Source organism: Rhinatrema bivittatum, chromosome 1, assembly GCF_901001135.1.
Source record: "Rhinatrema bivittatum chromosome 1, aRhiBiv1.1, whole genome shotgun sequence".
Classification (NCBI taxonomy): Eukaryota; Metazoa; Chordata; class Amphibia; order Gymnophiona; family Rhinatrematidae; genus Rhinatrema; species Rhinatrema bivittatum.
The window spans coordinates 416685538-416708534 of NC_042615.1; the positions used below are offsets into that span (position 1 = coordinate 416685538).

The 22997-nt window shown below is 43.5% G+C and overlaps 1 long non-coding RNA gene across 1 annotated transcript in view; it reads right to left on the reverse strand.

Moving 5' to 3' along the window:
• Positions 1–21496, reverse strand: part of LOC115080944 — an 84395-nt gene extending 62899 nt beyond the window's left edge. The window contains exon 1 of the long non-coding RNA XR_003853707.1: positions 21421–21496. This is a non-coding gene — a long non-coding RNA (uncharacterized LOC115080944). The remainder of the gene's footprint in view (positions 1–21420) is intronic.
• Between the last annotated feature and the right edge of the window lie 1501 nt (positions 21497–22997).

Genomic DNA, 22997 nt, shown 5'->3' on the forward strand with positions numbered 1-22997 from the left:
AAAGTTCATAACATATTATTATTGCTATCCCTGGGAGTGAGTAACATGAATTAGATCTACTTTATGGGATGTGCCACGTGCTTGCAACCTGAACTGGACAGAATGCTGAGCTTGATGGACCTTGGTCTGACGTAGCAGGCAATTCTTATGCTTTTATGCACTTTGGGGCGGATTTTAAGAGCCCTGCTCGCCGGTGCGCCTATTTTACATAGGCCTACCGGCGCGAGCAGAGCCCCGGGACTCGCGTAAGTCCCGGGGTTTTCAGAGGGGGGCGTGTCGGGGGCGTGTCGGGGAGCGGGCCCGATCCGCGCAGCGTTTTCGGGGCGTGTCGGGAGCATTTCGAGGGCGGTCCGGGGGCGTGGTTACGGCCCGGGGCGGTCCGGGGGTGTGGCCGCGCCCTTCGGACCCGCCCGCAGGTCACGTCCCGGTGCGCTAGCGGCCCGCTGGCGCGCGGGGATTTAAGTCTCCCTCCGGGAGGCGTAAATCCCCCGACAAAGGTAAGGGGGGGGGTTTAGACAGGGCCGGGCGGGTGGGTTAGGTAGAGGAAGGGAGGGGAAGGTGAGGGGAGGGCGTTAGAGAATTCCCTCCGAGGCCGCTCCGATTTCGGAGCGGCCTCGGAGGGAACGGAGGTAGGCTGCGCGGCTCGGCGCGCGCCGGCTATACAGAATCGGTAGCCTTGCGCGCGCCGATCCAGGATTTTAGCGGCTACGCGCGTATCTACTAAAATCCAGCGTACTTTTGTTTGCGCCAGATGCACCAACAAAAGTACGCCAAATCGCGCTTTCTGAAAATCTATCCCTTTGAGTCTGGCCAATAGGTGTTGCCATTGTGTAAAGTCTGAGACTCTCTCCCCAAGCACCTGAGAAGCAAAAACTGTGAATCAAACTTGTATATCTTGCTTGTCAATGTACAATAAGGATGTGCTTCTGTTGCAAACAAACTAGCAAATGTCAACATTTCCTATTTCATTTTATTTTCAAAACAAAATGAATGAAAGAAAAATGAACAAATTTGTGTTTGTTCTTAATTTTTTGGAAAACATCTTTCCTTCCTTCTCTCCCCCCCACCCCCCCCACACATACTAAATGAAATGCAACATTTTATAAAAGTACTCACACTGAACTTGTTTCCATCTCCTCACCTCCTGGCTCCCACCCCCAAATCCTCTCCCACAAGATGTGCTCCGTGCCCCCCCCCCCCCCAGCTTATCTGTTTGGCCAGGGTTGAAAGGGGGTGGGGCAATCCCTAATTGTTGCTGCCCTATTGGTGCCATATTTCAAAAATGGTGTCAGCTGATCTGAGGAGGGCTTTAAAAAAAATTGTAGCATGGGTTTAGGTATTAATGTTAGTGCATGCTCTTATACAACAGTGTGTATTAAAACAAAAACAAAACAAACATTTTTTTAACAAAATGAAATGAAACAACCCCCTCTCAGCCTCTTTCCCTGCCCGCACATCCCTGGGTGCACAGCACTGCAGCAGAACCATCCATTTGCTGTGTTTAGCAATATTACTTTCACTGCTAATTTTAGCTTGCCTGATTACTTTCCCACAATCCTATTGAGATTCTGATTGATAGTTTCTAACCTTGGAAACAAAAATATATTATTTTACTTGTGGAACAAATTGACTTTAGTTTCACTGGGATTTTTTGCATTCCCAGATAACTGCATACAAATAATAGGCCAAATGTAGGTTAATGTGGGTTATTCAAAGAAGACTGCATGCGGTGGATAATTTTAAGGAAAAAGGAAGTAATTTCATGACTAGCCAAGTTTTGTGATACTGTAAACTGGAGTAAGCACATTTAACAGGGGACATGGTTTAGGTATTGAAATTGGATGAATAGGCAGAGAAGTAATAGATTTAGTTTCCTTTCCATGCATAAAAAAAGAGGAGGCAATCTATGATTTCAGTGAATATTAAAAATGGGAGAAAATACTGATGTGTAAACAGAGAGCCAGACAAAGGAGATGCAAATAATTTTGAAGGAAAGAATTACTTTCTCTATGTCTCCCAATGGAAAAATTCTGCAACAAAACAGAGAAGAGATCAATGATCATCTAAAAATTAGTGAAACGCAGTACAATATAGTCCTAATTGTCATCAAAACAATTCTGAAACATATTCTATTTTTACTCTGAATGCATTTGAGTAGATGTGTTTGATTTTCAGAAGAGAACTGTACTGTCATCTAAATAAAATAAAAAATGAAATACAAATGTGTGACAAATGTCTTGTTTATGACTAAAAAATTCAGTCTAGTCATTATGCAATCCTTACTAAGTACATTGGCTAATGGAGCGAGAGACATGAAAGGTTTTCTATGCCCATCTGCTGTCCAATTCTAATCTAACCTGATCCAGTTTTGTTAAGTAGGATGAATCACTGGTCTTCCTTCTCTACTAACTTTTTACATGTAGCTATTTAGAATGTGTAAATATTTTCTTTGCTTTTCATCTTAAGGAACTGTGTTAGTGTTGAGAATGTTGAAATTTCAGAAGAAACCAGAACAAAACTATGTTTCTATGACTTGAGGTCAATATTCTGTAGTGCAGTGAGTGGACATTCTGGATAATTTATCCTGCTAAATTTAGCAGGTTAGATTGTCACAGACATTCAGGAGAGTGCTGCCGATTAGGTGCACCATTGAATTCAGCCAGATAAAGCTCTAGTTAGCCGGACTGCTGTCCGACATAGCCAGGCTTAGCTGGATAATTATCTGGCTAAATTTGAATATAGGAGTTAACTGGATAAGTCAGAGGTGTTCAGAGCAGTGAGAAATTTACAATGCATGGTTTTTCAGCTAAGCCCTAATGTAGCCAAACTATTTGAACATTGACCTCTCTATGATTAAATTATCTCTCTACTCTTTTGTAATCCCTTTTTCCCTTTAATGAAAAGGTAGAGTCAATGTGATGCCATTTTTTGTATGTTTTAATCTTATGCTTTTCTCAGAATCCATACTTCTGCTAGCTATAGCCAATAGTCTGCATCATATGTAAGTGATGTGCAGAATGGTGCCAGTTTTATAGTATTAAGGGAGGAAAATTGGTAAGAATTCCTGCAGAAAACTGCTTTTTAAGACTGCAGGGTATGATCTGCACATCACTTCATATAGCAGGGTATAAACCTGTGAGGTAATACTTATTCTTATTTTATTTTATACCATTTGTGAAACTTCAAAGCAGATTACATTCAGGTACTGTAGGTATTTCCTTGTCCCAAGGGGCATCTAATCTAGGATGATACGATTCAAACAAATGTGCTCAGAAGTATATACACAGGTATATGGCCACAAGCAAATCTATGCAAATATTTTATAATATGTATGTATGATATGTGCATTGTATAAAATATGAGCATCTCTACCCACAATATATGTACATATGTAGACTTGTGTACAAATACATGCAATCCATTGAAACCACTTATTTCATTGCATTGAACATGCATGCTTTGTTAGGTTTTGTAGGTTTCATGGACCCTTGGCCCAAGGTGGGAGTTGACTCTCCCTGAGGAGTTGAGCCACACAGGGCCCCACCGTCGGAGGCAAGGTGGAATGGAAACACAGGCAACTGGACCACGGTTGTGGCCCAGGAGTAAGGAAGCATAGATGAGTTGTCTGCGTCACAGCCAAGAGATCGCAGACACCTGCACTGAGGCAATACTGCAGGGGGCCCCGAGGAAAGGGGTTTGAGAGAACAGTCCAACGTATTGCAATGCCTGGCAGGTCAGGAGACAGGATAAACCAAAGGAAGGATCTCCAAGGCAGAGGTGCACAGAGCAGGCCCGAGGAGCGGGGAAGCGTGGAGGTAGGGTCTCTAGAGTAGTAGCGCTGGAACCACCCCAAGGAGCGAGGAGGCGTAGAGACTGAATGTCCAGTGTGGTAACGCTGAGGCTACCCTGAGGAGTGGGGAAGCGTAGAGACAGGAACTTCGGTGTGGTAATGCTGAGGCTACCCTGAGGAGTGGGGAAACATTGAGACAGGAAATCCGGTGTGGTAACGCTGAGGCAATCCCGAGGAGCAGTGAAGCGTAGAGACAGGATCTCTGGCGAGTCATGCTGAGGTTACCCCAAGGAGCGGGGCAGCACAGGACAAGATCCTGGATAAGAAGCGCAGAACAGGCCCCCGAGGAGTGGCTACCCAGAGCCAGAGTCCAAGGTGAAAGAGCAGAGATCCAAGGCAGGAACCGCATGTCCGCAGAAAGGTACAAGCACCACAGGAGCTCAGGGAACTCATTGCCAAGTTGGTTAGCATAGGCCAAAGGAGGTGCTTAAATATCTCAGACGTGATGTCATCGGCCGTGGACGTCCCTGGAGTTCCCGCCATAGGGCCTTTAAAGGGAGGCCAGGTGGTGCGTGCGTGTGCCTAGGGAGGGCCATAGTCTGAGTGTAGGTCGGTGGCATCCCAGCCGCCATGTGGAGTCCCGAAAGCAAGGAGGAACGCGGCGATAGAGGCAAGCCACAGCCGCGAGCATACCAGGAGAGGAGAGCAGGGCATGACATGATGTAAGTTGGGTAGGCCACGGCAGCCCGCAGCCGACGGTCATAACATGCTTTTCTGAACTATTTTAAAAATATATGTGCATATCTTTTACTTGCAAAGATAAAGTAGAACTTATGAAAGTTGGCCAATTTTAAAACATGCACACATAAATGAAATTAACCAGTTTACCAATTAGTCTACCAGTTTGCCCAGTCCTTCTCCAGGACATCAAGACCCTCCTGGTTCTTCAGTTTGAACTCCCCCCAGTTCACCCAGACTTTCGACCCAGTCAGTACTACATAGTAAACATGTTTAATATAATTTATGGCAGATAATTAGCAGGTGTAAAATAAGCAATTAAGTTGGAAAATGTACATGCGTGTCTTTTAAAATAGCAATTTGTGTGTGTAAGTATTGGGCCTGCTCAGGAATACTCCTAGACTGCTCCTTTTTCACACTCATTTATGTGTGTGAAAGTGAAAATACATGCATATTTTTACTTTTATAAAATATGGAATATACAAGTAGTTGCTTCTTATATATGTATTTGCTATTTTTTACATGTGTAACATTTTGAAAATTCACCACTAAATTTATAGCCTAGGCAATAGAGGGTGTACCCAAGGTTACAAGGAATTGAACCCTGGCTTATCTGGCTCATAGCCTCCTGCTTTAATCACTAGGCTACTTCTCCACTGATAAGTCACTGCAAAAAGAGAAATTGCAAAGTTTAAAAAATATTTGGGACAATTTTTTGGTCCCCCATTTTACTTTTCATTTATGGAAAATGAAAGTCCTACTGAGCAGAGAGAGTTGTTTTAAAATATAACTTCCAATTTTGGGTTTTGAATGAAGACATTATTCATTTTTCTTGAGGTTTATCACCTGCAGTTGTGCTATCATAGTATTACTGTATTTCAAAATTAGAGAACATTCTCATAAAGAAATCTACTAATATATAAATAAAATGATTTTATATGCTCACTTTGAACATTTAGGACCTGATTTTCAAAATGACATGTACATAAAACCCTTTTTTATTTGTGTATGTGGTAGACGTGTGCAGAGGAAAAAATATTTTTTGGTTCATTAATTAGTTTTAAAGGACACCTCCATTTGGTTCATTAATTTAAAACAAAAAAAATATTTTATTTGTTCATTTGTGTATGGGGGGAAGCACAAAAGCCTATTTTGGGCCCAAAATTGGGATCTCTCATAAATTATAATAAAACTGGTGGATAGACATCATTAAAAGGGTTTAGGCATGCCAATACATCAAGACTATATCAATGTGGTACCAAGACTGGCATAAATAGCCTAAGGCACCATCAGAGGAGCAAAGTAGCAGCAAGAGTGGGGAGAACATCCCAAGGATTCAAAAGAGGGAGCCAACAATAGTGGCATGAATCATTGAAGGTAGCATGTGAAGCAAAGAGGCACCAAGAGGGGTATCAACAACCTAAGATACCATGAAGGAGGAATGAAGCAGAAAAGGTTAAAGGAAAAACCCCAAGGAACCAATAAAGAGACAAAGCAGAAAATAGAGTGGCATCAATACACCAAGGCACCAGGAGATGTGCAAAGCAGCCGCCACCCCCCCCCCCCCCCACCAGTGGCAAAAACACCCCAAGGTATAAAGTCTGGGTATGGTAACAAGGCTGAGTGGCAGAAAGAGCCGCAAGATGCAGCATAAAGGGTATAGCAACAAGACAGAGGGACATGGGATTTGTCTGTCTTCATGTTAAAGACCTAACCACTCATCAGATTTAGTACAAGAGAATGATTTGTCATCAGTATCAAGTTTGTGACATAAGCTTTTATTATATTACCAACTTAAAATTGATCTTGCTGTTGTATGGAATTTTGAGTTTCTTGTAAAATTTTCTTTCCAATTGAAACATTTGTCACAATCAGAACATGTAATTTTTTTCCCATCAGTATGGCTTTCCTGGTAATTTGTGAGGTTTGCTTTAGTAAGAAAGCTTTCTATCTATTCTATAACTGAGCACAATCTCTTCCCTTTGTTGATTTTCTGGTGTTACATTAGTTCTCTCTTCCTACTGAAACCTTTACTACATTCAAAACATGTAAAAGATCTCCTCTGGATCTCTTCTCTTGTACCTGCATTTCTTCCTTCTGACTGAGAGTTTTTGGGGACAAAACACCCTAGGATAACCAAGAAAGAAGGGTAGGAAATCTAGGCCTGGATTTTAGACATGTACAAATATACAGTGAGGTAGAGAACCAGAAAATAATTGGGGTGGGAGGAGAAACTTAAATTTTTTTCCAATGGTTTTATTATGGGGACAAAACACCCCAGTATAACCAACAAAGAAACAAGGTGGAAAAATAAGCTAGGATTATAGAGGGGTACAACAAAATGAAGAACCATTTTAAAAGGTGGAGTATGAAGAGAAACTTCTTTTTTTTTCTTTTTTCACATTTTTTTTAATGGGAAAAAATACTCCAGTATAACCAACAAACAACAGAGTGGGAGAGCAAGGCTGAGATCCAAACAGTAAACAAGATGTAGACACCAAAACTCCTATGCTGCACATAATATTCATGACAGGTCAACCGATCGGTAGTAGCAAGGACCCTAAGATGGTACATCTGCAGAATGGCAGGTAGTCAAAACAGTAGCAGCAAGACCACTAAGGCTGTACATAAGGGACATTGCAGGTAGGCATACAGCAGCAGTACTCCTAAGGTGGTACATCTGGAACATGGCAAGTAGGTAGATCAGTAGCAGCAAAACTCCTAAGGTGGTATATAAGGTGCATGACAGGTAAGAAGACCCCTAAAGTTGTACATAAGGGACATGGAAGGTTGGCAGAGTGGTAGCAGTTAAGCTTTTTTAAAACTCTCATAAAGCTTCTCCTAATCCTTCTCTGCAAAGAACTAGAGAGGAAATACAGACTGCTTCTTGCTCATGCTTGAACTTTACAGTAGGAGAACATCAGTGTTACTTGATCCAGATAGCAGCTACAGACTAGTTAAAAAGATGATACACCATGATTTTTTATCAGCTTGTCCTGCCTTGGCTTTGACAAGGCTCTGACAAGGTAGTGAGGTCACACAGGCAAAAGCTCTTTGCTATAGTTACCAGTTGTTACTTTTCTCAACAGTACACAGCCATAATCATCAATGGGCCATTGAAATGAATGGGAAACATAAACAAAAGGGATGAAGAATATTTGTTTCATTTGTGAGATCCCCTCCATTCATTATGGATGGTGCAAATGAAACAAATATGGGCAGTTTTGTTATGTTTTACCTATTCATTTCAAATTAATGCACATCTCTAATACCCAGGGCTTTGAAAATCAACCAGAGGCCAGTCATGTGAAGAAGTACATGTGTAACCTGGCTTTCAGGTGTACTTCTAAGCATACTGGGAATTGGAATTTTGGAAAGCAGAGTTGGGGCAAGGATAAAACTTATGGGGCATATTTTTAGAGAAGCGCGCGCGGGGTACATTTGTAAGAACATAAGAAAATGCCATACTGGGTCAGACCAAGGGTCCATCAAGCCCGGCATCCTGTTTCCAACAGTGGCCAATCCAGGCCATAAGAACCTGGCAAGTACCCAAAAACTAAGTCTATTCCATGTTACCATTGCTAATGGCAGTGGCTATTCTCTGTGGGGTAGATTTTCAGAGCCCTGCTCGCCTAAATCCGCCCAAAACCGGGCGGATTTAGGCGAGCAGGGCCCTGCGCGCCGGGAAGCCTATTTTACATAGGCCTCCCGGCGCGCGCAGAGCCCCGGGACTCGCGTAAGTCCCGGGGTTCTCGGAGGGGGGCGTGTCGGGGGGCGGGCCCGGTCGTCGCGGCGTTCCGGGGGCGTGTCGGCAGCGTGTTGGGGGCGGGTACGGGGCGTGGCTACGGCCCGGGGGCGTGGCCGCGCCCTCCGTACCCGCCCCCAGGTCGCGGCCCGGCGCGCAGCAGGCCCGCTGGCGCGCGGGGATTTACGTCTCCCTCCGGGAGGCGTAAATCCCCCGACAAAGGGAAGGGGGGGGGTGTAGACGGGGCGGGGGGGGGGGGTTAGGTAGGGGAAGGGAGGGGAAGGTGAGGGGAGGGCAAAGGAAAGTTCCCTCCAAGGCCGCTCCGATTTCGGAGCGGCCTTGGAGGGAACGGGGGGAGGTAGCGCGGCTCGGCGCGCGCAGGCTATACAAAATCGATAGCCTTGCGCGCGCCGATCCAGGATTTTAGTGGATACGCGCGGCTCCGCGCGTATCTACTAAAATCCAGCGTACTTTTGTTTGCGCCTGGAGCGCAAACAAAAGTAGGCTGTTCGCGCTCGTCTGAAAATCTACCCCTAAGTGAACTTAATAGCAGGTAATGGACTTCTCCTCCAAGAACTTATCCAATCCTTTTTTAAACACAGCTATACTAAGTGCACTAACCACATCCTCTGGCAACAAATTCCAGAGTTTAATTGTGCATTGAGTAAAAAAAGAACTTTCTCCGATTAGTTTTAAATGTGCCCCATGCTAACTTCATGGAGTGCCCCCTAGTCTTTCTACTATCCAAAAGAGTAAATAACCGATTCACATCTACCTGTTCTAGACCTCTTATGATTTTAAACATCTCTATCATATCCCCCCTCAGCCGTCTCTTCTCCAAGCTGAAAAGTCCTAACCTCTTTAGTCTTTCCTCATAGGGGAGCTGTTCCATTCCCCTTATCATTTTGGTAGCCCTTCTCTGTACCTTCTCCATCGCAATTATATCTTTTTTGAGATGCGGCGACCAGAATTGTACACAGTATTCAAGGTGAGGTCTGACCATGGAGCGATACAAAGGCATTATGACATTTTCCGTTTTATTCACCATTCCCTTTCTAATAATTCCCAACATTCTGTTTGCTTTTTTGACTGCCGCAGCACACTGAACCGACGATTTCAATGTGTTATCCATTATGACGCCTAGATCTTCTTGGGTTGTAGCACCTAATATTGAACCCAACATTGTGTAATTATAGCATGGGTTATTTTTCCCTATGTGCATCAACTTGCACTTATCCACATTAAGTTTAATCTGCCATTTGGATGCCCAATTTTCCAGTCTTACAAGGTCTTCCTGCAATTTATCACAATCTGCTTGTGATTTAACTACTCTGAACAATTTTGTGTCATCTGCAAATTTGATTATCTCACTGGTCGTATTACTTTCCAGATCATTTATAAATATATTGAAAAGTAAGGGTCCCAATACAGATCCCTGAGGCACTCCACTGTCCACTCCCTTCCACTGAGAAAATTGTCCATTTAATCCTACTCTCTGCTTCCTGTCTTTTAGCCAGTTTGCAATCCATGAAAGGACATCGCCACCTATCCCATGACTTTTTACTTTTCCTAGAAGCCTCTCATGAGGAACTTTGTCAAACGCCTTCTGAAAATCCAAGTATACTACATCTACCGGTTCACCTTTATCCACATGCTTATTAACTCCTTCAAAAAAGTGAAGCAGCTTTGTGAGGCAAGACTTGCCCTGGGTAAAACCATGCTGACTTTGTTCCATTAAACCATGTCTTTCTATATGTTCTGTAATTTTGATGTTTAGAACACTTTCCACTATTTTTCCTGGCACTGAAGTCAGGCTAACTGGTCTGTAGTTTGCCAGATAGCCCCTGGAGCCCTTTTTAAATATTGGGGTTACATTTGCTATCCTCCAGTCTTAAGGTACAATGGATGATTTTAATGATAGGTTACAAAGTTTTACTAATAGGTCTGAAATTTCATTTTTTAGTTCCTTCAGAACTCTGGGGTATATACCATCCGATTAGGTACGCTACAGTGTTTTTCACATGCGTTATGGTGTTAACGCATGTGTTAACCCATTATCGCATGCGTTAACACCATAACGCACCATATAAAACCCAACAAATAAATAAATAACGCATTTTGATGAATGATGCAGTTATATAGTAGCTGCAAAATCACATTATAATTTGGCAACAAAAGTGCATTTTTGGATTAAAATGTGGATCAACAAAATTGACTACGCTCTTCAGATAAAATTAGTGATTTGCTCAGAGAATAAATAATACTGTACCAAAAAAAATGTTTATTTGTGGCAACATGTTTAAGACATTCAAGACAATGCCAAGCAGTGACCCATAATCATTTTAGTGTTTTTTTAAGTTTTGGATTTGGCATTAAAGGTTTGACAGAAGAGTCAAAGCTGCTTATAATAAAAAAATAAAAAAATAGAATCATAGCAAGGAAATAATAAAATCAATTTCCCCACAGCTATGCCTCCAATAATCACAAAATTCCCCTACACAATTAATCAAACCAATCCAAACCTACCGCCTACCATACACTTAAATCCTCATCTATAACACCCCAAGAAACCTGTCCATTTGAAGTCAGCCATATTAACCCACTTCAAGACATATCATCAATACACCCCTAATCCCTCTCTTTATAGCTGTACCAATCCAATCCAAGGTAGAGATGTGAATCATGTGATCGATCGTCTTAACGATCGATTTCAGCTGGGGGGGGGAGGGAATCGGATCGACGCGGATTTGTTTTTTTAAATATCGTGTAAATCGTAAATCGGGGGAGGGCGGGAAAACCGGCACACTAAAACAACACTAAAACCCACCCTGACCCTTTAAAATAAATCCCCCACCCTCCCGAACCCCCCCAAAATGTCTTAAATTACCTGGGGTCCAGTGGGGGGGGTCCCGTTGTGATCTTCCACTCTCGGGCCACGGGTGCGTTGATAGAAATGGCGCGGCGCTACCTTTGCCCTGTCATATGACAGGGCAAAGGTAGCGCCGGCGCCATTTTGCTTCCTGTCCCCCGACGTCACGAGCGTAGGTGATCGCTTCCGGACCCCCGCTGGACCCCCAGGGACTTTTGGCCAGCTTGGGGGGGCCTCCTGACCCCCACAAGACTTGCCAAAAGTCCAGTGGGGGTCCGGGAACGACCTCCTGCACTCGAATCGTGTTGCCATAATGGAAAATGGCGCCGGCCATATGGCCATATTGCCGTACTGCAAAATGGCGCCGGCCGTATGGGGGACAGGGCAAAGGTAGCGCCGGCGCCATTTCTATCAACGCACCCGTGGCCTGAGAGTGGAAGATCACAACGGGACCCCCCCACTGGACCCCAGGTAATTTAAGACATTTTGGGGGGGTTCGGGAGGGTGGGGGATTTATTTTAAAGGGTCGGGGTGGGGTTTTAGGGATGTTTTAGTGTGCCGGTTTTCCCACCCTCCCCCTTCCCCCGATTTACTATTTTTGACGATAAATCGGGGGAATTCCTATTAAATATCGCCTCTAACGATTTTTGACGATTTAAAATATATCGGACGATATTTTAAATCGTCAAAAAACGATTCACATCCCTAATCCAAGGGACCTCCTATGGCTAGGTAAAAGAACAAGTAGTCTGCCATAGTATGCATACTTTTAACCAAGCTGTGAAGAGGCTTCTCAGAGGCATGTTTAGGTTAGAAGAGGAAAATAGCCTGTATCTTGGGACATCCCCACCACATGTGGAAAAAATCGCCCACCTTTCCACACTGTCGCCAACACTTGTTTGCTTGATAAGCACCAGTTTATTCAGAGATCATTAACTTGCCAAGTTTTTGAACTCTAATCAATGCTTTACTACAAATTGTGAATAATATAATATACTAGCTGTACCTGGCCACGCGTTGCTGTGGCAGAGCCTGGTTAAGTGGAAAAGAAAGAAAAGAGAAAGTGCATGGCTGTAATATGTTTAATTTCGCAATGCTTGTGGGTATACAATATAGAGATTGTCAGGTTTGCCAACTCTTGAACACGCAACATATAATTGTCCATGTGAGAAGCAATCGGTTTCTAGATCTAAACCGCAGATTGTCCTTGAGCTTTGTTGATGGTTATTGCAAACGCCAATCGAATTGGGAATTGCAATCTCTTAAATTGAAATGGCAGATCTGTTGGAATGATAGGGATGCGAGGAATGAGGACATCTTCACCTTTGAAAGGTCCTGTCAAGATTGTTGCTTCTATGACGTTGCTCATCAAATTTTTGACAGCAAGTCGTGTGCCGTTGCAAAGCATTGGCTGGTTGATATTTCGTAACATGATAATTGGTACGCCGATTTTCAATTGTAGTATGTGAGGTGGCATGCCTGGGAGGTCGAGTGAATTCAAAAATTATGTGGGATAATTAACTGCTTTATAAAGTTTGATCTTCGGCGAGCCATTATTTGGCTGAAGTAAAGCAGATGGCTGAACGGTCTGTTAAATGACCGAGGTGAATGGGACCGCAATGTCCCAAGAAAGAGTGAAATGCAAATGAAAGTAATGTATTTTTTCCTACCTAAGACGCCCCAGACCATAAGACGCACCTAGGATGCAGAGTGTGAAAAGAAAAAAAAATGAAAATAGTTGGTGCTAAATGTGGTCTGTCCCTGGATGTCTGTGCGTGTTATGTAGTAAAATAGGGGAGTGTCTAACCAATTTTTTACTCCCCATTTTGTTTTGCGGTCTGGGGAGGTCTATTTCGGAGCCTTCCTCAGATCGTGCAACTTTTGTCTTTCTGTTTGTGTGTGAACCCCCCCTCCCCCCCAAAAAAACCCCATTACAACCGTTCTCTGTAAATAACCACCCCACACCCTCCTGCCCCCCCCAGCCCAGCGAAATAAAGTTACCCACCCTTTTGCCATCCCCAACAGTTGCTGAATGAATGAAGCATCCCCCCATTGTGACCCCTCCCCAAGATGTTTGCAATTAAATCAGTACAACCCCCCACCCTCCAGACTTCCCGAGACCTGATACAAATCTCTGTTGGTGGAGCGGGCGTTCAGGAGCGGTCCGGGAGCAATGTATTGGCATTGTGCCATCGGCTGCCAGCAATGAAAATGGCGCCGACGGGCCTTCGCCCTTACTATGTCACATGGGCTACCGCTGCCATTGGTGTCCCTGAGTGGCATAGTAAGGGAAAGTGCCGTCGGCGCCATTTTGATTGCTGGCAGCCGACAGCCGTAGTCCAGGTGATGTGTCCCGGACCGCTCCTGGCCCCCCGCTGGAGCAGTCAGGACTTTTGTCAGGTTTTGTGTGTGTTCGGAGGGTGTGGGAAGTAAAATAATTTGGCATGTGTGTGGGTGGTGTGAGGAGGGTGGTGGGTGTTTCTTAGCTGTAAAGGAAATTGTTATCTTCGCTGTATAAGATGGCCATACATTTCCCCCCCCCCCCACTGTTGTGGTGAAAAAAGAGGGCGAATGTGTGAAAAAGGAAGGGAAACATGGACCTGGAATGGCGAAAGGATTAGTGTAGCATGTGTTTGTGTAAGGTGTAACAGATGGCACTTACGTCCAGCAGATGTCGCTGTTTTCAGGAAAAAATGTTTGAACCTTTTTTACCTGTCACAGGTGTGACATATCTGTAATGTAAGTACAGAAGAACCTTCCTGTATGCGAAAGGAAGGTTGTGACCAAATTTGAAAGCAATCGGTGCAGTGGTTTCTGAGATTAGCGATTTTGTACAAACTATTTAACATTTTTATTTATATAGATATTATTCGGATGGACTCCATTATACTTTGTCATGCTTTGTTTTGCATTGAACTGTAGACAAGTCTATCACAAATTATCAACATGTATTTTGCAGCTATGTTCAATATCTTGTGTTGGTCTGTAAAATGACATTACGGAATGCTGTTGTTATGTCCTTAAGTTAATAAAATACAAATTGCAAAAAAAAAAAAAAAAAGAGGAAAATAGCACCCACACATGACATTTTCACAACTTCATATGCTATTTTTTTCCCTCTCAGCCACCCACACAAAAGAACAGGTACAAAGCATACAACCTTTTAAAGAGCGCATATTTATGCTGGTGTTCATAAAGAAAGTTCTGTTTCTGCCTAAAATTACCCATGGGGCAGAAACTTACGCCCCCATGGGTAATTTTTAAAAACATTTATACACAGAGAAAGTAATTTTAAAAGGAGTGCTGGGGTACATTTTAAAAGTCGGCGCGCACAAGGGGGTGCACATTTGTGCAACTTGCACGCGCCGAGCCCTGCGCGCGCTGCCCGTTCCCTTCTCCTACCTAACCCACCCTCCTGGCCCTATCTAGACCCCCCCCCCCCCACCTTTATCAGAAAAGTTACTACTGCCTCCGGGCACTCGGCCACGCCCCCGATCCAAAACCGCGTCCCCTGGCCATGCCCCCGACCTCCCCTTTTTGCAAGCCCTGGGACTTACGCGCGTCCCGGGGCTTGCGCGCCGCCAAGCCTATGCAAAATAGACTCGGCGCGCGCAGGGTTTTTTTAAAAGGGTTACGCGCGTAACCCTTTTAAAATCCATCCCTATGTGCATAAATGTAACATAATATCATAGTAAAAAGCCATTTATATTTGTAAAATGCACATACGATGGACAATTCAATGGCATATACTGTATCAATTTTCAAAAGCTCATTTAAACGGGTAAAGTGCATTTACATGTGTAAAACCCAATTTTCAGTGTGTAAATGCTTTTTAAATTCAGGCCCTTGTGCATAAATGTTTGCATGGACATTTACACCTGCCCTCTAGCAGGTGTCAATGTGTTCGCCTTTGTCATGCTATGCTAACTTTCAAAGAGTACGGTTATAAAAGTACCCTTTAGACCCCCCTTTCTAAAGTATGAAGCTACTGAGAAAATGGCCCCTAATGAGCATAATGCTGTCAATGGTATTGTATTTAGTGCTGGTAAAAAAAAAAAATCACAAGAAATGAAAAGACATGCCCTTGATGTAATAAAACTAGACTGCAACCTCAATATTGAGTGCCTTGTGCAGACTCAAATTTATAAAGTAGGCTTGGTGCAGCAAGCAAGTGAAAGGAATAGCAAGCGGCTGACAGAAATTTGCCTAGGAATAGCTCCAGGTTTAACCCAGAGAGAAAGAAAATCCATGGGAATCTATTCAGGCTGAAACACTAAGAAATCATTAGTGAGTCAAGTTCAATGATGTCAGGGAGAAAAACCCATTATTGGCATTAGGTTAAATTTGCCAATATCAAGCTTGGAAATAGTATCTGTTTTCCAAGAATTTCGGACTTGATAAAATTCAACACAGACATATTTAGCAATGTGTACACTTTTAAATATTGAAAACAGTCATATTTAGGCACTGATTCAATGTGTTTTCTTTCTTTTCTTATACAAGCAGAATGGGAGAAATCTTTAATGTATCAGGGCCTTAGATTTGTCTACCATGTCTCATTTTATCTGAGTGAAACTATTCTACTATATTAATTGTATGCCATGGTATTATGTTTTGTAGGAATTCCAGTCCAAAAAGACCCCATCAGCTTAACAACAACTGGCAAGGGCCCTGGTTTATCTTCACAGAGCAACAGTTTAAATTAATAATGTGGCAATGTAATAAAATCTGATTAGAAACCAACATGTCCTCTTTGTGTTTTTTTATTGAAATAAAAAAACAGACCAAGCTACAAAGCATGCAATGGCAAGTTGCTCTGTCCGTACAATCACAGATAGGCCTTAATATACAGTATTTCTTATTCATTATTAGAAGATTATATGATCAGTCATTGATCATATAATTTTCCTTTTATCATATCCTTAAATTTGTTTCCATGCAGTCGGTCCAATCATGGATCAAACCTAAAATCTGCAGCTAATCACATGTTACCCCATCTATCTTTTCCCCTAATGCTAAAGTGTCCTCCATCTTAGGTCTCATTCATCATTTCTTGCTTAAGGAGATGTGTCCTTAGGACTTCCAGCTTAGAGAGGTACCTCTTAGTGGGTGTCATAAGCAATACCTTGTGATGTTTTTCATACTAGCAAACAGCAAGCACTGCAGTTTTCACTGTGACTAAAATTCTAGTTGCAGATCTAAATACCGTAACCTTATTTTACTTTGATTTCAACACATTTCACATTCAGATCATAAGACTTTAGCAATTTATAATAAGCAACTAACTAGCTGCTCAGCTTAGGAATATATACGCCACTATACCAGTCTCTGCTTAACTAGCCTACAAATGGAGACCCCCAAACCATAAAACAAGGGTCATTTCACTCTAATTCCACAGTTTCAATAGACTGTAATGTACAATATCTGCTGAAATTATAAAAGTTACTTTGCAAGGTTATTTTCTGAGTTTAAAGATAAGAAAATATTTTAGCTTGAGGAGAAAGAGAGCATTAGGGGTCAGCTATAACATAGAAAATGATGGCAGATAAGAACATCAAAGTCTATGTAGTTAGTCCAGTTTCATTACTGATTTAGTGCCATAGACCCCCAGTTGATCCTTGGCTTTCCTCTCATGTCTCCATAACCAGGAATCATCTCTGCTTGTCTCATGCTTTCTTGAGTTGTATCACTGCTTCTGTCTCTGGGAGACCGTTCCCAGTATCTACCATGCTTCCCATTAACAAATATTTTTTGATATTGCTCCTGAATCTCTTACCATGATCTCCATTTCTAGACCAATTTTCTCTGAAAAGGTTTAGTTCTCATTAATACCTTTGAGCTATTTAAATGTAACATAGTAATGGCAGAAGGCGGCCACATGGTCTATCCAGTCTGCCCAGCAAGCTTCACGTGGTGGCAACTGCCATTCCATGCAGATCATCCCCAAGCCTGTATCAAGGGCAGCAACTGCGGCACCATGCATGCCAACCCCAAACCTTATGTTAAGTGTAGTAACTGCCAATTCATGCAGGTTACCACAATCTGAAATGTTGCACTTAAAGTTACCCTATTTCTTCATTTCCATTTTTTAGTCTCTAGGGATCTCCAGTGCTTATCCCATGCCCTTTTGAATTCCATTATCATTCTCATCTTTACCACCTCTTCTGGAAAGGCATTCCTGATATCCACCACCCTCTCTGTGAAAAAATATTTTCTGATGTTGGTCCTCTGTTGTTCCCCTTGGAGTTTCATACTGTGACTTCTATTTCTAACAGTTTTCCAATGGAAAAGATTTGATGTCTGTGTATCATTAAAGCCTTTCAGGTATCTGAAGGTCTTGATCGTATCTCCACTGTACTTCCCCTCTTCCAAGGTATACATATTTAGATCCTTCGGCCTCAACACATAGGTCTTTCAATACATTCAACCATTTTGGTTGTCTTTCTCTGGACTGCCTCCATCCTGTCTCTGTCCTTTTGGAGGTACGATCTTCAGAAGTGAACATAGTACTCTAGGTGAGACCTCATCAAAGATCTGTACAAGGGCCTTATCACCTTTTTACTCCTGCTGATTATTCCTCTCTCTATACATTCCAACATCCCTCTGGCTCTAGCCACCACCTTATCACTTTGCTTTGATGCCTTCAGATCTCCAGACACTATCACTCCAAGGTCCCTTTCACGGTGTGTGCACATAATAATTTTACCCCCTATCACACATGGTTCAATTAGATTACTGCACCTCATGTGCATGACTGTACTTCTTGGCATTGAAACCTATCTGCCAAACCTTCGACCACTCTTCAAGCTTTCTTAAATCTTTTTCGTTCTCTCTACTCTTTCAGGTGTGTCCAGTCTGTAGGAGATATTAGTATCATCTGCAAAAGGACACATATTCTCCTCTAACCCCTCTGCAATGTCACTAACAAAGACATTTAATAGAACTGGTACCAAAACTGATCCTTGAGGGACTCCGCTTAACACTGTTCTCTCTTCAGAGTAGGTTCCATTTATCTGTTGTGTCCTGTCTGTCCACCAATTTGTAATCCATTACATCACATTGGCACCTACTCAGGCTTTTTATTTTATTTATGTGCCTCAATGTGGGACCGTATCAGAAACTTTGCTAAACTCCAAATTAACCACATCAAGTCTTCTTCTTTGATCTAAATATCTAGTAATCCAATTAAAAAAATCAATCAGATCGATTTGACAGGACCTTCCTCTGGTGAAACCATTTTGCCTCAGGTCAAGCTATCCCCCAGATTATAGAAAGTTCACTATCCTATCATTTAGCAAAGTCGCCATTAATTTTCCCACCACTGAAATAAGGCTAATTGCTCTATAGTTTCCAACCTCCTACCGGTTACCATCTTTGTGAATTGAGACCACAATTGCTCTCTTACAGTCCTGTGGGACTATTCCCATTTCCAGTGATCTATTGAATAGGACTTTCAGCAGACCCTCCAGCACATCACTGAGCTCTGTTAGTATCCTTGATGTACCTCATCTGGCCCCATGGCCTTCACCATTTTCAGTTTTCCTAGTTTTTCCCATATATTCTCTTCTGTAAATGGGGTTGTGTCTACCCCACTCACATTTGTGCTTTTGTCAAGCAGAAATAGTCCATAGAATTATTTGTTGATTATTTCAGCTATTTCTTCATCTCCTTTCACACATTGCTCCTTGTCTCCTTTAAGTTTTACAATATCATCCAGGGCCAGTACAAGGGTATTAGGCGCCCTAGGTGAGCCTTCTACCTTGACTCCGCCCCCCCCCCCTGGTTACGCCCGCCTACCCCCCCGGTCTCAGTCCCAGCTCCTACCGCAATCGCCCACCAAGTGTTTGCTTCACTTGGCCATGAGCAGGATGGGTGTTGCTTGCAGCCCGCCGAATTTCTACTCCTCTGCCGCAGGATGGGCTCCGCTCGTGGCCCCACATGGCTGCTCTTTGGGACTTCTAAGGGTTGACGCCTGAGGCGATCGCCTAGTTCGCCTATTAGGACATGCTAGCCCTGATATCATCTCTGACCTTCCTCCTTATACTGATATATCTGAAAAATGTTTTCTTTCCTTGTTTAATGTCTTTAGCAATCCTTTCTTCCACTTGACATTTTGCCTTCCTGATTTCTTTCTTCATCTATTTATTTTAAAGTTTTTCTATACTGCCTATACAATATATAGGTCTAAGATATTCTTCACTGCTCTCCTCTGTTTGGATCCCTTATATTTCTTGAATGCCAATTGTTTAGCCTTTATTTTTGAGCCAACTCCTTAAGAACCAAATAAGTTTACTTTTCCCTACTTTTCTTGTATAGAGATTTGTTGCCTTAGTAATAGCTCCTTTTAATTTTTTCTACTTCTCCCATCTGCTCCTAGTCTCCTAGTTCCTCCTCAAGGAACATAAATGGCTAACTTTAAAATATCCAGGTTGCACTACCGAACATACACAACTAGTTAGCCGGTTATGTATAACCGGCTAACTAGTACAGCCTCACAGCGGCTGAATATGGACCCCATAAATTATACCTACTCTATACTGGAGAAAATTGCTTTTCAGTTTTAAAACTATATCACATAAAGGCTTAACTTTTCATTTAAAATTCTGCTTAATTTTAATTTGAATAGAAAAGCTCATTTGCTATAGTCATATAATATCTGGCTTAATATTTTCCTGTCACTTGCACCTTTAAATGTATCATCTGTTCATGTCTCATCTGTCCTTGTTGTCTGCTTTTGGTTGTATTTGTGACAGCTTATACACTGATGTGTTCTACTTTTAATTATGTCTTTAGTATGCAAATTGTTAGGTTAACAATAAGAGAGCAAGGTCAGAAGCAGCCTCTGCAAAAATCCCACTGATTCTCTATAATACCATCAACGCTGCTATTACAGCAGTGCCAACTGCTGGAGTTGACCCACTGGGGAGATGTAGAAGTGAAAATGATTGATTGTCCTATATGTCAGACATTGAGTTTAACTGGATGAGTTATTTGGGATAGGTTTGAAAACAATGAACCTGGGGAAAACATGTCTGTAACTTGAAGAAGTAAAAAAAATCAGGCTTGTTTGTTTTCACATTGTCCTATGGAGGTTAAAAAAAATAGTGTCTTGTCTACTATACAGTATGTTTGTCTCCACTGTAACTATTGTCTGGGGCAGAGTCCTGGAAAGGAACTTTAGGGTTCTTAATGGTCAGATGGTTGATAAGATGGTGTAGAGGACCAGGAAGTGAATCATTCACTGCCCAAAGTTAACCAGACCTCTCTGTGGATGGCAATAGCTTATTTATATCACTGGATTTTCTGAGGAGCTCACTAGCTCTCTTTTTTGCAGGTTGCAGGCAAATAGTTGTAGTTCCAAACAAAAGTTCATTTATTTACAGAAGAACAATATTTATACAATCCATTCAGTGGGTAACTTCACAGTGAATTCTTGTTCCATAAAGATACTGAGACAGAAGAAAAAGAATTAAACATCACTTTCCAAGCAAAAATAGTTCTGGGTGAAGCTTTCATCAATACAATATGTAGATTCACAGTCCAGTCAACGCTAATTGTAGCAGTGTGCACTGTAGTCCCTGCCTTCATAAGCTAATGTATTTTATCCCTGGCTTCTTAAAAATTCCAGAAATCACAACTATTCCAACTGTAGGGACTTAACCTCACAACAAAGATATTACTCATATGTAAAGGAACTCCAAAATCTGCCCTTTACTAGCAGTATTTTCCTTTTAGTGGAATGACATTTGTGTCTCAACAGGTCATTCTGCCAGCACAGTGTGCTGTCGGTGTATTGTAGGTGTGTTATTGTAGTATACCACTGCCCACTGGAAGGAGTTTCTGTTTTAATAAAATTCCTGTGCCCATATGACATAGGAGGAGTCGAGAATCAGCCTTAATACAGGGCTGGGGGAAGCAGATGCCTCTCCTCACTGAGGAAACGTCAAACAGTTGCAAGTGACAGGGAAGGTGCAAGTGACAGGAAAATATTAAGGGGTAGATTTTAAAAAGCATTTACTCGAGCAAAACTGGTTTTTGCTCGAGTAAATACACTTTACTCAAGTAAGTGGGCTTTTCAAAATTGCTACAATATATGCCATTGAATTGTCCATAGGATTTACTCAAGTAAGTGCACTTTACTCGAGTAAATAGCTTTTGAAAATTGCTACGATAGTATGTCACATTTACATGCATAACTCCTTTGAAAATGACCCCCAATGGGTCTGTCCCTCAGGAATAGGGCCTGAAGGAGTGATATCCTTTGGGGCAAGGGTTTACCTGAAAGGAGAGTGAAGTCGTACTGTTGCACTGGAGGTGGACCCTTGGCCTGGTGCAGGATTGGTACGGCCCTCTGGTCGGACCCAGAGAGCGCCTGCCACCAGGAGGCGGAGCACAGAAGGAGACAGAGGCTAGCTGGAGCTTCACCAATAACAGTCTGGGGTTTATGCAGGTTGAGTCCTTGGGTACCTGGACCGCCTGGACTTAGGTGGGCCTCTGGTGGTCTCCCGGAGAAGTATCGGAGAGGTTTGCCCACCACGAGCAAGGGTGCACGGCTGATGCAGAGTGGATGAGCTAGACCTGAACCGGAAGCTCTGGAGACCTCGGGAAGGCAACAGTTCAGAGAGGTCTTCCGGATGAGACAGGCAGCACCTGCAAGTCTAGCCACATGGAAGCCGCGATTGTTATCGAAGTACGTTGGCCCAATGGTCACCGGGGTCTAGAAGAGTGTGTCCCAGTGAAGCGCAAGGATCAGAGCCAGAATATTAGTCTGAGAGGTCAGTCAAATGCAGGGCTCAATACCAGAATCAGTCCGTGCGTAGTCGTGACAAGCGAGGGTCCATTCTAGGCGGCAGATAGTAGAGTGGTCAGGCAGGTAGTGGTCAGTTCCAGGCAGCAGGCAAGAGAATGGTCAGGCAGGCAATGGTCAGTTCCAGGCGGCAGGCAAGAGAATGGTCAGGCAGGCAGTGGTTGGTTCCAGGCAGCAGGCAAGAGAATGGTCAGGCAGGAAGAGGTCAGTACTAAGAAGTCAGTCCAGATAGGTACTACCTGCGAAGGACATAGGAACAAGGAGATGCTGGAACAGGAGGCACTTGGAACAGAGGCAAACTATGACATCCCAAATGATGTGGGAAGGGGTGGGGAGAGAGTGGGCAGGGCCACCGGGGAGCCGCCGGAAGAGGGGAGGGGGCGAGGCGTTGTGCCTCACCTTCCTCACCCTCTTACCGGCGGGCTTTGCACCGGTGGCTGTCGCTCCAGGGTGGGGTTATGACCCCTGCAAAGGGGTTGTGTGGGGCGGGGTGGGCTGGGGCTGAGTGGCCGCGGTGGCCTGAGGGCCCTCCCCTTCCTGCCTGGGAGGCAGTAATGGGGGGGGCGGGAAGCACGCAACCCTCTCCTCAGTTGGAAAAAAAAGACCAGGAGGTAAGTGACCGGGTCACTGAAAAAGGGGAGGGGAGGGGACGACAAAGGCTGTCCCAAGGCAGAGGGGGAGGGCAAAGGCCATCCCAAGGCGGGGCGGGGGCAAATTAAACACCTCCGGGAATTTAACAATCAAAGCAGTCCAGGGAGGGTGGGGGGTTGGGAGAAAAAACTCCTAAAGCCTGAGGAGAGAAAAAATAAAAAAGAGGGTAAAAGGAGAAAGAAAAGAAAGAAAAAGAACCCCCCCTCGGGGAAAGGAAGGCCCTCAAGGGGAGTCCAATCCTTGACTCGGGGGGGGGGGGCACTCACTAACTGTTGAGCAGGCAGGCAGGGGAGAAAGTAAAACTAAGTAACTGAAACTACTAAGGGAGTGGGGCGGGGCTGCAGGCAGCTGGGGCCAATTAACTAATTAGCAGCCTGCCTGCAGCCAGGGAAGGGAA